Here is a 16418-nt window from a genome sequence, read left to right as displayed (position 1 = left end):
GGTCTATTGTGTCATTTAAAGCTTGTGTTTCCTTATTAATTTCCTGTTTGGCTGATCTGTCCATTGGTGTAAGTGAGGTGTTACAATAGTCCCCCACTATTACTGTGTTACTGTCTATTTCCTCTTTTATAGCTGTTAGAAGTTGCCTTATGTATTGTGGTGCTCCTATGTTGGGTGCATATATATTTATAATTGTTATATCTTCTTGGATTGATCCTTTGATCATTATGTTGTGTTCTTCCTTGTCTCTTGTAACATTCTTAATTTTAAAATCTATTTTATCTGATATGAGTATTGCTACTCCAACTTTCTTTTGATTTCCATTTGAATGGAATATTTTTTTCCATCCCCTCAGTTTCAGTCTGTATGTGTCCTTAAGTCTGAAGTGGGTCTCTTGTAGACAGCATATAGATGGGTCTTGTTTATGTATCCATTCAGCGAGCCTGTGTGTTTTGCTTGGAACATTTAATCCATTCATGGTTAAGGTAATTATCGATATGTATGTTCCTATGACAATCTTCTTAATTGTTTTGGGTTTGTTTTTGTAGGTCCTTTTCTTCTCTTGTGTTTCCCACTTAGAGAAGTTCCTTTAGCATTTGTTGTAGAGCTGGTTTGGTGGTGATGAATTCTCTTAGCTTTTGCTTGTCTGTAAAGCTTTTGATTTCTCCATAGAATCTGAATGAGATCCTTTCCAGGTAGAGTAATCTTGGTTGTAGGTTCTTCCCTGTCATCACTTTAAATATGTCATGCCACTCCCTTCTGACTTGTAGAGTTTCTGCTGAGAAATCAGTTGTTAACCTTATGGGAGTTCCCTTGTATGTTATTTGTCATTTTTCCCTAGCTGCTTTCAATAATTTTTCTTTGTCTTTAATTTTTGCCAATTTGATTACTATGTGTCTAAGCGTGTTTCTCCTTGGGTTTATCCTGTATGGGACTCTCTGTGCTTCCTGAACTTGGGTGGCTATTTCCTTTCCCATGTTAGGGAAGTTTTTGACTATAATCTCTTCAAATATTTTCTCGGGTCCTTTCTCTCTCTCTCTTCTCCTTTTGGGACACCTATAATGCGAATGTTGTTGCATTTAATGTTGTGCCAGAGGTCTCTTAGGCTGTCTTCATTTCTTTTCATTCTTTTTTCTTAATTCTGTTCCACAGCAGTGAATTCCACCATTCTGTCTTCCAGGTCACTTATCCGTTCTTCTGCCTCGGTTATTCTGCTATTGATTCCCTCTAGTGTATTTTTCATTTCAGTTATTGTATCGTTCATCTCTGTTTGTTTGTTCTTTAATTCATCTAGGCCTTTGTTAAATATTTCTTGCATCTTCTCGATCTTTGCCTTCATTCTTTTTCCGAGGTCCTGGATCATCTTCACTATCATTATTCTGAATTCTTTTTATGGAAGGTTGCCTATCTCCAATTCATTTAGATTTTTCCTGGGGTTTTATCTTGTTCCTTCATCTGGTACATAGCCCTCTGCCTTTTCATCTTGTCTATCTTTCTGTGAATGTGGTTTTTGTTCCGCAGGCTACAGGATTGTAGTTCTTCTTGCTTCCACTGTCTGCCCTCTGGTGGATGAGGCTATCTAAGAGCTTGGTCCCACTTATTCTTTTTTTTTTTTTTTTTTTTATTAGTTTCTGCTTTATAACAAAGTGAATCAGTCATACATATACATCTGTTCCCACATCCCTTCCCTCATGCATCTCCCTCCCTCCCACCCTCCCCATCCCACCCCTCCAGGCGGTCACAAAGCACCGAGCTGATCTCCCTGTGCTCTGCGGCTGCTTCCCACTATCTATCTACCTTACGTTTGGTAGTGTATATATGTCCATGCCTCTCTTTCTCTTTGTCACAGCTTACCCTTCCCCCTCCCCATATCCTCAAGTCCATTCTCAAGTAGGTCTGTGTCTTTATTCCCGTTTTACCCCTAGGTTCTTCATGACATTTTTTTTTTTAATTCCATATATATGTGTTAGCATACGGTATTTGTTCTTGATCCATTAGTGACAGTGTCACTTCTCGCTTTGTGAAATAAAGAACTTCTCACTCCTACCTTTCCTTCCACTCTCCTATCCCTTCCACATATAATGTCAACTATGCATTTAACTGTTATATCAGCAGAGTTGGTAATAATTATATTCTGTTGTGTTTAGTTAATCTCTGAAATGGGTCGATTAGTGGAGTTTAACAACAACAAAAAATATTTTAAATCTGTACTCACCTTAATCATATTCTCAAGTTTTTCTAAAATTTCAATCGTATTTTAGACTACCCATTTTCTCCCAGAGAGGCCAGTCCCAAATAACTCCATTAACTCTTCTCATTCTGGTTTTCTGGGCCTACAACCTAACTGACCATCTCAAAAGTCCCTTTGTTATTACTTTGGGTTGGATCTACTATTCCCTGAATCCCATATTTTTTTCCATGTTTTTCTAAAGGTCATTCTCAAAAAGAAATGGTATGTAGAAAGGAAATTTTATGAGATTATGCATATCTGAAAATGACTTTATTTTACTCTCATATTTGATTAGTTGTTTGGTTGGGTATAGAATTCCAGGCTGGAATAAATTTTCTCCTCAGAGTTTTCAAGGCACTGTTGCATTGTCTGTGAATAATTAGTGCTGCAGATGAGACTAATGTTGCCTGGATTTTCTTCCTTTCAAAGTTATCTAAAACTGTATGGAATATCATTTTATATCAGTTATATTCTTCACTTTTTAAAATATTTTAAAGCACAATGATCCTCTTTGCCTCATCTTTTCAGTCAATATATCTAGTCTATTTGTCCTACACTCTGGAAGTTTAACCTCAATTTATTTTCTAAGACTTCATTTTTATTTTAAAAATTGTTTTTTTTATTACACAAGAGATTTTACTATTTCCTGATTTTGTTCCCTCAAAAATGTAGCTGAGAGTACATATATGTGTCAAAACTCAGAAAACTTCAAATGTGTGTATTTTATTTTATGTAACTTATACTTCAGTAAAGTTGGCTTTATAAGCTGGAAACTATCCATTTATCTCCATTTCCACTGTTAGCCTCCATTATTTTCTCATTCTTCTAAAATATTTTTGTTGATTTCTTTGTTTCTACTCTTGTCAATCTCAAAAATATCCTCCCCAAATTTTAGCATGTGACCCACATCATGTAAGGCTTTCCACTGGACACAGAATAGTATTCAGACACCTTGGCATAGACCAGAAGGTCTATCTGGTGTCTGACTTTCTCTGTGACATCATGCCATGAATTATCTCTCTTATTTGCCAAGTTTTAATAATAGAGATTTTTTTGCAGCTCATGCCCACCTCATGGCTTTCTGTTACTTCAACCTGGAACTCTTTCTCTGTGGCTGCCTGCACACCAGACTCTTTTTCATCACTTAGGTTTCAGGTATATTTCACCTCTTCAAAGAGGTCTTACCTGACCACCTATGTAAAGGTATCCTCCATTTACCAATCTACATTTACATTTTCTTTATAGTGCTTAGCACTATCTAAAATAATCTTGCTTTGTTTTCTGTCTTGCCTCAGCAGAAAAAAAAGCTTCATGATAGGTAGTTTTGTCTATTCACACGTATCAAATATTTTGTAACATGCTCATGTATCTGCATTTCATCAGCCTCTACCCCAATATTATTGATATCAACCAATGGATTATACAACCTTGATTCTTAAAAAAACAAACAAAAAAAAACCTAGATAGAGCATGCATAGATTAGAGCCAGAAAGATCACTGGAGGAATTCTGGGTCTCCATTTATTTGTGATCTTTGTTAAGTTAGCCTCTGGGCATCAATTTTCTAATCAGTAAAATGAAGGTTATATTTGCAGTGGAAGGGATTACTGAATAAATTATATGACTGTTTTTTAGACAGGAAAAAAAAGTAGGTGCTCATTAAATTTAAATTATCTTCCCTCTCTTCACTTATTCATTCCAAAAATATTAAAGAACACCTGCTATCTGACTTTACAGTTCCAGGTCTGCATGAACATCCCTAGTGCTGGAAACTTACAACCCTCCAAGAAAAGTTCCATTTTGAATCAACATGAATGTTAGGATGTTATAGTTTATGTTAATGGGAAATTTGCCTTCCATTATTTTCACAGATTCTTCCATATGGCAGGCTTGTGACAGTGCTTTGTCTCTTCTAAATCTTCTTTGCTCCAACTTAAATATTTCCATTTGTAATAAGCATTCCCCATATGACACAGCTGCTATTTTCTGGGTGAATTCCTATTTGTCATTTTTCCATGTAGTGCTTATTGCCTAGAACTTCACAAAATTCCCCGTTTGTTTTCATGTTAGGGCATACTAGAACAAGACTGTCATCTCCTGAATTTATCTTCCTCGTCATCACATTAACTTTTATTTTTTCAAGTGGCATCCCATGAAGTCTTATGTTGAGGCTCCCAAATGTTTCCACATATGTTTCTGTTAACTAACGTCATCTTACTGTTGCACTTCTGCAGATGACTTTTTATACCTTAATTCAATATTTACAATGATCCTTAATACATTTCAGGCAAAAAGATTTTACCTATATACTATCCTACCTCATTTTCCATGATTTTAAATGGACAGCAAGTGTAATAGTAGAGAACATTCTCAGCTTTCCACCCAGAATGTGAATAATATTGAACACTAACCATCATGTAATGCATGTTCATGTTCATCTCCACTCATTAAAAATGAAGTTTTGAAAATATTGACATCTGGGCTTTATGTACTTATACCATCTGGTGGATGTTACTGCCTTGTGGAACAAAAGAATTACATAGTATTCTAGGAAGGCAAGTTTGGCACACATAGCCATAAATATAGAGTGAAATGTAAAGAACAAATTTCTCAGTTAATTACAAATCTGTATTTATAAACAAGTAAGTAATAAATGTAAACATCTGGAATATGTAACCACAGGAACAAATTTAAATCTAATCCTTAAATACATCCTTATTTTGTTTTCGCTAAAATTGATATTTTGGTGGTATAGATTATTGTATTTTAAGTCCATGTTACAAATTCAGAGTATTCATGTATCAGGATAGTTTTATATTCCAAATAAGTTATTTTCATTGTGTCTTAAAAAAGAGAATTTTCTCTTTGAGGTTAGGAATATTGTGTCAGTTTTTAACTGAATCAAATTTTGTATTGATAGTGAGTATCCCTAGGGCTTGACTCAACTTCATAATATTTTTGTGCTTTTCCTTATGCCCTCCCCCAAAGTAATCATATACGAGGCTTTAAAAAAATATATGTCCTTAAAGTTTATTGAGAAAGCTATGAATAATGAATTCATTAAATTATGGTTGACACCTGTTGTTTTTGATCTCCTTTTATGTATTCCCTCAGTTTCTGGTATAACAGCTTGATTTTCTTTTGGTTAACCTCATCCACCTCACTTTTAATCCATACGGTATTGATGGGATCCAACCTATCCCATATCTCCAAAGAGTGGGAATGTGATGCATGCCTGGCCAATAAGTTATTCCATCCTTTTAGCCAGCAGGTATAAGGAATGATCATTTGATTTAAATTAGAACAGTAAGCATTATCCCTACAACTTTTGGTGAAATAGGAAAAGAAGATCCATATAGTTACTGAGATTACTAAACAAGCAGGATATAAGCCCAGAGATGTTGGAGACTATTTTCAAAATTGATTGGAAATAACTGACCTAAAAGTGAAAGACCACAGAGAGAAAAAAAATACAGCTGAGAGATAGAGATATATTTCTAAAGATATTGTTTAATCATTTGGATTTTGCTGTATACCTGTAGATCTATTTCTAAACTCTTCAGTTACTTGATCCAAATAGTTTTTATGGATCCCAGAAGAAAAAAGAAAACAAAACATAAATTTATCTAAGACTATCTTCAGGTTATATGTATAATTATAAAAGCTAGAACTCACCACATCCTTTTTATGCAGGAAAAAAAAGACTGAAAATAACTTTCTTATAATATAAAGGTATCAAGAAACTTAGATCACTGCAAATTTTAGCCCAGGACCTAATTCATCTGCCTTATGTGTTTTTGCCAGTAAATCTGTCTATGGTTGCAAGAAGACATCATGACTTTTATATGACCATTAGTGGGTTATATTTCTATTTTCATATACCTCTTCCCAAGGATTCTGACTCAGTGGGTCTGAGATGTAACCTAGGCATCTACATTCCAAAATGCACACTAAAATGATTCTGACAAGAGGTGGAAGGGCTCTGTTTTGAAAAACCACTGCATTTCCTGCTTCCAATGGAATGAATTTTCCTATCAGGCTGTAGTAGTTAATTTTTGCAGTGAAACAACAAAACGCAAAATCTCAGTAGCATATAACAATGAGCATTTAATGTTCAAATGGCTGGAAATCAGCTGGGTGTCTCTAAGCAGCTCTGTGTATAAAGGCTGGGATTATGTGTCTGGGTGTGAGCTGGCAGATCTGCTCAACAGGACTGGCCTCCGCTGATGTGCCTCAGGTACTTCTCAGCCTCCAGTAGACCAGCCCAGATGGGTCCCTAAAGTGATGGCAGAAGCAGAAGAGCAAGTAGAAGCACTCTAGATCTCTAGTCTTGGGCTCAGGACAGACCTGCTGCCACTTCCACCTGACTCCAGCGGACAAAGCAAGTCACAGAGTCGAACTCAGAATTACAGGCTGAAAAAATACTTTCTAACCCTTTAGTGGGAGGAACTGCAAAGCAACCTGACAAAGGGCACGGAGACAGGGCAAGGTGGAAACTTGAGGCCATGATTGCAGTCCATCCTTTAGTACTGAAAAGGCAAGTACTCTGAGTAGAAAGTGAGTCATGAGCCACCAATTTTATTCGGGCGAACATGGATTTGTAGATATGCTGATTCAAGGGAATTGCTAGGGTTTACATCCAAAGGGAATGGAGCAGTTCACTCTATTCCTGTCAAGATATCAATACTTATCTAAAGCCTATGCTGTCTTTTCTTCTGCCACATAGGGAAATATGTATAAATAGCTATGCAAGTTCACGTTTAGCATAAATACAACTTTGAGATGTGCTAACCTAATACAGTGCCAGGTATCACATACATTTCAGTTCATGAAGCCGTCCAAGGAATCCAAGCAACTAAATAAAATGGTTTTGTGTGAAGTTTTAAGAGTCCCAAACAATACTTATAAATGTTAAAAATATCATCCACTTGAAAATCATTGAATTACGAAAAATCTGAAGATTCTACATTTTACAACGCATGATTTTCTGGGATGAGGTGTGCGCAAGCTTAAAGCTACTATAGCTTTGATAAAATGTATTTTTGACTGTGAGAGAACATACATTTTCAAAGCAGGATTTGAAATGCTAACACCTTATTTTAGATTTTTTTTCTTGAATTATTTTCATATTCTGGATGGATTTTGACTCTAGCTCATTCCTACCTGTTTATTTAACAACATAATCTCAAGACTTTGACCAGTAATAGTTGTATTTCTCTAAGGCATATGTGTGTGGCAGTAATGAGACTGGCTTCGTTTAAACTTTTCCTAAAACTGAAACATCTTAATTCAGTCTGGTTTTTGTTTTAATTAATGTGGATTCATGGGATTTGCATTATAAAAATATCAATATATCTTTATTTTAGTAGATTACCCGTACTCTGAAAATTGACGCTTCTGTGTACATAACATGTAAATATTTAACAGAAATCACTTTGACACACATGAATCAGTGCTGGAAGCATTACTGTTCTCAAAGTAAATACAGGGAGTGAACAGATAAATTATTAGCCTTTTGCCTCTTCTTGTCATGGGAGAACACGAAGAATCTCACTGTAATAAATAGACAACTCTGTCTTATAAACTCACATGATCTCACATTTACAAAAATAGAAATTACTGTTGATAAATAATCTTGAATTGAAATGCTAAAGAGACATCCTGCTTAGAATGTTTTTTACCCAAAGTTTTTATTAAATCCTAATATTCAATGAAGTTTCTAAGGACAAACTTGAGAAGAGAGGGAAGGGTCGATGAGAAGTACCTGAGGCACATCAGCGGAGGCCAGTCCCGATGAGCAGATCTGCCAGTTCACCCCCAGACACATAAGCCCAGCCTTTATACACAGAGCTGCTTAGAGACACCCAGCTGATTTCCAGCCATTTGAACATCAAAGAACACGTTCATTGTTAATTAGAATGAAATGTCATTAGCTTATTTTTGTTACCTGGCTGGAGTTTCTACCAGCCTTTGAAAAATGCGAAGGGCACTTTAAGGGCATTCAAACATGCCACGGGTACAAAAAATTTATTGATTTGATGTTATAGACTCAGGAACATCAAAACAAAGTGAACATTGGAGAAGGTTCCTGCTAATTTGGAGCTATTTGATGATAAATTAACTAAGGCAGGTCCTTAAACCAAAAATATCAACCACAAACTGCCCATCAAAAGATTGTCTTAGGGCTTCCCTGGTGGCACAGTGGTTGAGAGTCCACCTGCCGATGCAGGAGACACGGGTTCGTGCCCCGGTCCGGGAGGATCCCACATGCCGCGGAGTGGCTGGGCCCGTGAGCCATGGCCGCTGAGCCTGCGCGTCCGGAGCCTGTGCTCCGCAATGGGAGAGGCCACAACAGCGAGAGGCCCGCGTACCGAAAAAAAAAAAAAAAAAAAGATTGTCTTACTTTATTTCTTGTGATTTTGATACATAGGTTTAAAAAATTTTTGTTGTTGTTGTCTGAAAAATCACTTTAAAAATGTAATAGCTCCAGAAGGATCTGTCCCTGAAGCTTTTATGGAATTACAGTTGATACTTAAGTTCAGGATAGATTCCAGATTCTAAGGAAAAGACTTCCAAAGAGGGATGTGAGATCAACAAAGAAAAACTTTTCCTACATCCAATGCCAATTAGAAACAAGTTTAGACTTTTCAACAGGAGGCAGTTCTGCACTATTGTTTGGGCAATGAAGGACTAATTTTCTGTGTATGTGCCAATTGTGTTGGGCACCCTTGAGGTACAAGTTTCCTGAGGAAAACTGAAAAGGTGCGCTTTTCCACCAGTTTAGTTGTATTACTAAGCAGTCAGTGGTAAGTTCCATGAGCGCAGGGAATTTGCTTGCTCGCTTCTATATAAGCAAGACCCCAAACCCTCTTGGCAAATAGTTTGTGCATTCAATCAACTGAATGACTACAAACTTAAGGTATTTTTTAAAGTTCCCTGTAAAATTGGTGATTCTCTTACAAACGTAAAGGTCTCATATAGATGTATGCTACAATCGCATAGTTATTGATCTGAGACAAAGATCTAAAGCATCTATGGTAGGATCTTTTGGAGGAAGGGTTTGCACTTAATCCTGACAACAGTTAACGTTCACTGCTAATCCATCCACCACCACCAAGAAAAATATTCTCAAATTATTTTTTACATCGTTGTTGATTAGATGTATAACAAATCAACTCCATCTTACCTGTTTGATAACAGTGTTGCCTAATGTTCTCTACTGAGTCTATACGTGAATGTAAGTGATGAAGCTTAGGAAGTATAAATATATTCTGCAATTGATGCTTCATTAAAGCAAGGGTAAGTATACATCGAGGGCTAAGACTTCCCAGAGAAAATTCTCATAAACATGTAGGTTAGGACAGAAGTCAATGCTTCTAGAAATCCCTTTATACTGCTAAACCATGCCCCCCCAAAACAAATAAGAAGCTCAAGAGAGCCATCCCCAGACGAAGCAGCTTCACTGGCCACTTCAAAAGAAAAGCCCCTTGAAGGTCACCTCTGCCCTCTCTTCATCAGTCTGTGGTCCAGATTCTGGTTTAGACTACACATGTCTTTATCTGTACTTCCTGAAGGGCTCTATTCTTCTATAATGTCAAGTGAGCCAATGGCCGATAAAGACCCAATGGACTTCCCCAGGGTTTTCACTCCACACTCCGTTCCTCACCTCTCCTTGCCCCATACAACCTAGGCTTTCCTACCTACTTTTACTTCTTTAGGTAAACAAAGTTTGGAAGAAGGAAAACAGTAAAACTCCTTTGAAAGAGTTTACCCACTTCTTTCTCTAAACCCTGGTTTATTCCTAAATGACCCCAAGCAAAATACCTCTATTACCAAAACATCAACAAATTAGTAAATTTAATTAAGATTTTAAAACTCAAACTTAACATTTTTTAAAACCACTTTTTTGAAATATAGTTGACTTACAAAAAGTTGTACATATTTAATGTATACAACTTGATCAGTTTGGAGATATGTATACACCCATGAAACCATCACCACAACCATGCCATAAACATATCCATCACCTCCAAAGGTTTCCTCCTGCCTTATTCATTTCTTTCTTTTTTTTTTTTTTTGCGCTATGCGGGCCTCTCACTGTTGTGGCCTCTCCCATTGCGGAGCACAGACTCCGGACGCGCAGGCTCAGCGGCCATGGCTCACGGGCCCAGCCGCTCCGCGGCATGTGGGATCTTCCCAGACCGGGGCACGAACCCGTGTCCCCTGCATCGGCAGGCGGACTCCCAACCACTGCGCCACCAGGGAAGCCCCCTTATTCATTTCTTATTCTTCTTATTCTTATTCTTATTCTTATTATAGCAGAGAATAGCATGGTAGTTGCCAGGGACAGGGGGCAGGGGGATATGGGGAGGTATTAGTTAAAAGGTACAAAATTTCAGTTACGCAAGAAGAATAAGTCCTAGAGATCTACTGAAAAGCATAGTGCCTCTAGTTAACAATACCATATCGTACACTTAAAAGTTTGATAAAGGGGCAGATCTCACATTGTGCTCTTACCACGCAAAACGAACAAACAAACAAAACCTGTGAGTTTATTAATTCTTTCATACAGCTCTGTCGTGATTTTTAAATTAACAAACTGAAATGAATAATACTAGAATTGTTTGTCTCAAATAATGCTAAGAAATGCTGGACCATTTTCATTCTTTTTTATTTGGTTCTTCCTTCAAGAAAAATGTGTACTAATTTAGACAGGGAATTTGATCCACAGAGGAAATGCATAAGGATGCTGAGGGAGAAAGGAACCAGGCACTTGGATTAGCCTAGCAAAATCTAGGAAATCTGTAGTGTGGGAAAACTAACAAGCAAAGAAAAACACATGCTCCAAATATTTTTCAAGTTTAAGAGCCAATTGTTGACTGTGAAAGACTCGGTCCTGGTAAATCTCCAAGCTTCTCTGCTTTCCATTTCTTTAGAACAACAACAAAAAAAGATGATTTTTAAAACTCTGACATCATATTATTTTTTCTTTAATTGAGTATCATAATCATAGTCTACACATTATTAATAATATACAGTTTTATGGCATATTTTACTGTGTATCATAGAGTGTTCACTTCCTTGAACATTTCCAGTATTATAAATTGAAATGTGTTTATATTTTTCATTGTCATGGGAATATTTCTAGTCTTACAGTTCAAATTCTTCATTCCTGTTGTCTGGAGGGCTGACTGATCCCATTAGTTTTCCTTGAATGGAGAAAATTCTCTTTACATGTGAGTGAGGAAAACAGCACAGGTCCACCTGTAGCACGAAACTTTTCCTCCATCTGTTAGATGTTCTATCTGTCCGTTCAAATCCACCCTCCATTCTTCTCCTTCAGCCAATATGGACATCAACAAAAGATTCCTTGCCCTCTGCCTTCTTTTGAATGGGGAACACCAGCAAAAGAGAAGAAAGGGAGAGAGCAGAATGGGATCAGGGATTTAACCCCGTTTCCCCCTCCCTGGAGGATCACCTTGGATACTGGCAACATCCCTCAACTAAAAAGGTCATAGGTAATGTCAGGTCACACTCTTCCCACAATCCTCTCTCTCTTTCTCTATCTCTCTTTCTCTCTCGATGCCATTATCTTACTTGCCCTGGGATCCTTGCATCTGCTCTCTTAGTTTCTCTTGGTTTCCTTACACCTAACTTATCCTTGTAAAAGTATTCCTTTATTAAACTTACCTCTTCCGTAGTTCTCCAACCACTACCCCTCTCCTTGCCTTAATGGTTAGAGCAATTTACTTATTGAATAAAGAACCTACCTCTTCTACATACAAGTCCTCACTGCCTATCACTCCACTGAACCCGCTACCACTGAAGTCACTGGTAGGCATCCACAAGGCAAATCCATTAGAAATAGGCTTCTTATACTACGTGTGCCCTTCAAAACCCTGGAAAATATTATTCATGCTTTCTTTCTCATATATTTTTGGCTCAGCTTTTGCCATGTCACTTTCTTTTCTATCTCCTTAAAAGTTCCTACTTGATGATCTCAACTTAAATGATGGTGTTCTCAAAGTCTCTGTAGTCACTGTTCTGATTTTTATGATCTCTGCAGTAACTATGGTTTCAATGACCATGCATATGCTGAAGCTTCCTAAATCCATAATTCTGGATCTTTTTGCTAATTCAAGGCCCATATATTCAATGGCTTCATTACTGGTTCTAAGTCGAGGTGCTCTTCCTGTAGGATACATACAACTCTAGACATTCCCTTGACAGGTGCCCCAGTGAAGGGGGACCTTCATGTGAAGCAAGGAGTTTTCTGACGACTTTCTTCTTTGTATTTACACCAGCTGTTACATGTAAATTTCCAGTGTTCTCCTTAAAAGTTATAGGGCATTCTCCCTTGAGCATAGACCCATTCATCTTTTTAGTAGAGATGCTGTCACAACTACTGCTGGCATGGCCCTTATATATCATCACCCTTCACTTTCTCTATCAGGCTAAGCCTAGGTAGCTTTTCTCTGAAGACTAGTAAGAACCCAAGGGTAAATTGATTTTTTATAGTTGTATTGAGGTATAATTGACAAATAAATTGTATAAATTTAAGGTGTACAATGTGATGATTTGATATATACATATATATTGTGAAATTACTATCACAATACAGTTAGTTAAAACATCCATCATCTCACATCGTTACCTTTTTTATTTTCTTTGTGGTGAGAACATTTACGATCTACTCTCTTAGCAAATGTCAAGTATACAATACCGTTTTTTAAACTACGCTGTATGTTAGATCTTCAGAACTTATTTATCTTGTAAGTGGAAATTTGTACTCTTTGACCAACACCTCCCCACTTCCCCATGCCTCCTCCTCCCCGCAGCCCTGGCAACCACCATTTCTACTCTGTTTCTGTGAGTTCAACTTTTTTAGATTCCACATATAAGTAAGAGAGATCATATATGTCTTTCTCTGTCTTTTTGTATGTAGCATAATGCCCTTAAGGTCCATACACGATGTCACAAATGGCAGAATTTCCTTCTTTTTTATGGTAAATACATATACCACATTTCCTTTATCTTTTCATCTGCTGAAGGACATTTAGGTTGTTTCCATTTCTTAGCTATTTATGAATCATGCTACAGTGGACATTGGGGTGGAGACATCCCTTCAAGACAGTGATTTTGTTTTCTTCGGGTACACACTCAGAAGTGACATTTTTCCAAAGAAGACATACAAATGGCCAACAGGTACATAAAAAGGTGCTCAACATAACTAATCATCAGGGAAGTGCAAATCAAAAACACAGTGAGATATTACCCCACATCTGTTAGAATGACTTATCACAAAGACAAGAAATAGCAACTGTTGGTGAGGATGTGGAGAAAAGGGAACCCTTGTGCAATGTTGGTGGGAATGCAAATTGGTGCAGCCACTATGGAAAACAGTATGGAGGTCCCTCAAAACATTAAATACAACCACCAAACTGATTCGTTTCCTTCCATGTTTGTTTTATTCATTCCAGAGATCATGCTAGGTTTACTAGGTTACATAATTTGGAGTTTTAATATTTTAAAAAATTTAAGTAAGTTCTACAAAATTTCTGCTGTCCCTATAATTTTGCCTGAGAGATTCAAAGAACCCCAAAACAAGTGTGTTTTTTGCCCATCCATCTCCATCTCTATTTATAAAAACAAAAGAAGGTGGATAGCTCACCTGATACACTTGAAGGAAGGAGATCTCTCAGACATCAAGACAAACCTGAGTAGCTTACCTGGATTTGTAAGACGATTCAAAAGTAGCTGTGCGACATCTAAAAAATTAACAAAGTGAAAGGGATCTTGGTGAAACTGCTCAACTCCTAAAATTTTCATTCTCTCACCGGGTCATTGTTTGACACATGAAATAACATAAAAGTGCCAGGACAACTTTAAGTATGAATCCACACAATGGGAGGTCCATTCTCTCATCTACCTGTGGGGCCACACTGTACCCCCTGGCCCTCTGGACTTCCGCCTTGACTGGTAGATTTTACTTAACATTATACATTTGTCACCCTCCCTCCCCTTAAATTGAATATTTATAGCTAATGACTTTCTCTGCCATCAACTTAGAAAATCTATATGCAGACAACACACACACACACACACACACACACACACACACTTTACACATACGCAGCACATAACACATAACAACAACAAAAATATTTTTACAGCTTCTCTGAAATAAAGGTAAAGTTATTGTTCAATTCCATGGGTAGAAATATTTCCCCTTAAGCCCTTCCTCCACTGGAGGGAAATAATATATCAGAATCTGCTAGTGGACATTTTCGGATCAGGTAAGTTCTATCTGGAAATTCGGATATACCATGCTTAGCTTTTACCTGATTTGAAAATTCAGATATATCATGCTTACCTTTTATTGTTCTATTTTCTGATTCTGTAACCCTAAGACAGTCAATTAAATGTCTCTCAGAATCAATTCTCCTAATTGCAAAAAGGGGCTAAACATTTTACTCTCTTACTGTTGCTTAATTCTGTCATTAACTAGTTAGATATCATTGATTAAGTTATTTCCTCCCTCTGGACCTTAGTTACCACTTAATCAATCAATCAATCAACCAATCAATCACACATATACAGTAGTTCCTCTGTACCCACATCTTTGGGGAATTGGTTCCAGGACACCTCCCCTTGGATTCCAAAATTTGCAGATGCTCAAGTCCTAGATATGAAATAGCATAGTATTTGCCTATAATCTATGACATGGATCCATATACTTTAAATCATCTCTAGATTACTCATAATACCTAATACAATGTAAATGATACGCAAATAGTTGTAAATGAAATGTGAATGTTATGTAAATAGTTGCTGGAGAAGGGCAAATTCAAGTTTTGCTTTTTAGAAATTTCTGGAATTTCTTCCAAATATTTTCAATCTGCAGTTGGTTGAATCTTCAGATGAGAGACCCACAAATACAGAGCCAACTGTACATCCATAAAAGCATCAAACTAGACTAGATTTATTTAAAAGTCTGTATCCTTTTGAGAAAAAAAGTTAAGAAATCATTCTGACACACAAAAAGGCATAAATAATAATATTAACAACTGTGTATTCAATACCCATGTTACAAGTACAGTTAAAGCTTCCTCAACTCCCAAAATATATTCCCCAACCTACATCATAGAGTTATCTCTAAGATGGATTTAGTTTTTATCTTCACTAAGAATTTCTTTGTACTTTACTACATATGTATGTATCCTAAACCATATATAGCATACTCTTTAGGGCTACTAAACTTTCTATGGCTCATAGCAGACTGGTAAATGCCTTGATGGCTTTCTGTTTCCCTCCCAACAGAATATTTGTTTGGAGATCCATCCAAAAGTATATATTAACTCATGTTGACTCACTTTTTTACTGATGTTTGTATTACTTTTGGTAGACACACTACAGTTTACCCACTCATTCTCCTATTGATAACATTTAATTTTCCCCGGTATTTGCTATAATTCACAATGCTGCCATGATTATTGTTGTACAAATCTCCTTAATCTGTAGGATATATGTTTAGGAATGCAATTGCTGAGACATAAACTATACACATCTCAAATCTACAGATAATAACAAACTACTCTCCAGCTAAAAGTTGGTTAAAAGTATTTATATTTCCTCATCCACAAAAAGAAATTCTGTTGCTCCATATCTTCACTCCCATTTGTTATTGTTGGACTATTTAGATTTTTCCCAGTCTGAGGACTGAGAAATGGTATCTCTTTGTGACTTTAATTTGCATTTTACTGATTTCTAGTGAGGCTGAGCATTTTTTCATGTGTTTATTGGCCATTTGTGTTTCCTCTTCTGTGAATTGTCTTTTCATATCTTTTTCTATTTTTCTACTTGGTGGTTTTCTTTTACTTCTTGATTTGTAGTTTCAAAAATCTAATTTGAACACTAATCTTGGTTAATTTTTTTCATTCCAAATATCTTCTTCCAGACTGCCCCAGTCTTTTCATTTTTATTGTCTTTTGCTACCAGACATTTTTAGTTTTAGCAGTCATACGTATTAATCATTTCCTTTGGCATTTTTGTTCTCACTCCAAAATTTTATAAATATTCTACTTTCTTTTATTCCAGATGATTTTAAAGCTTTTTCCCCCACCCCTCTCTCTCTCTCTCTCTTTGACTTATCTACAATGTCAACCTTGTCATCTATAAAATTTCTAAAT

This window comes from Hyperoodon ampullatus (genome assembly GCF_949752795.1).
Source record: "Hyperoodon ampullatus genome assembly, chromosome: 20".
Lineage (NCBI taxonomy): Eukaryota > Metazoa > Chordata > Mammalia > Artiodactyla > Ziphiidae > Hyperoodon > Hyperoodon ampullatus.
This window is presented reverse-complemented; position numbering follows the sequence as displayed.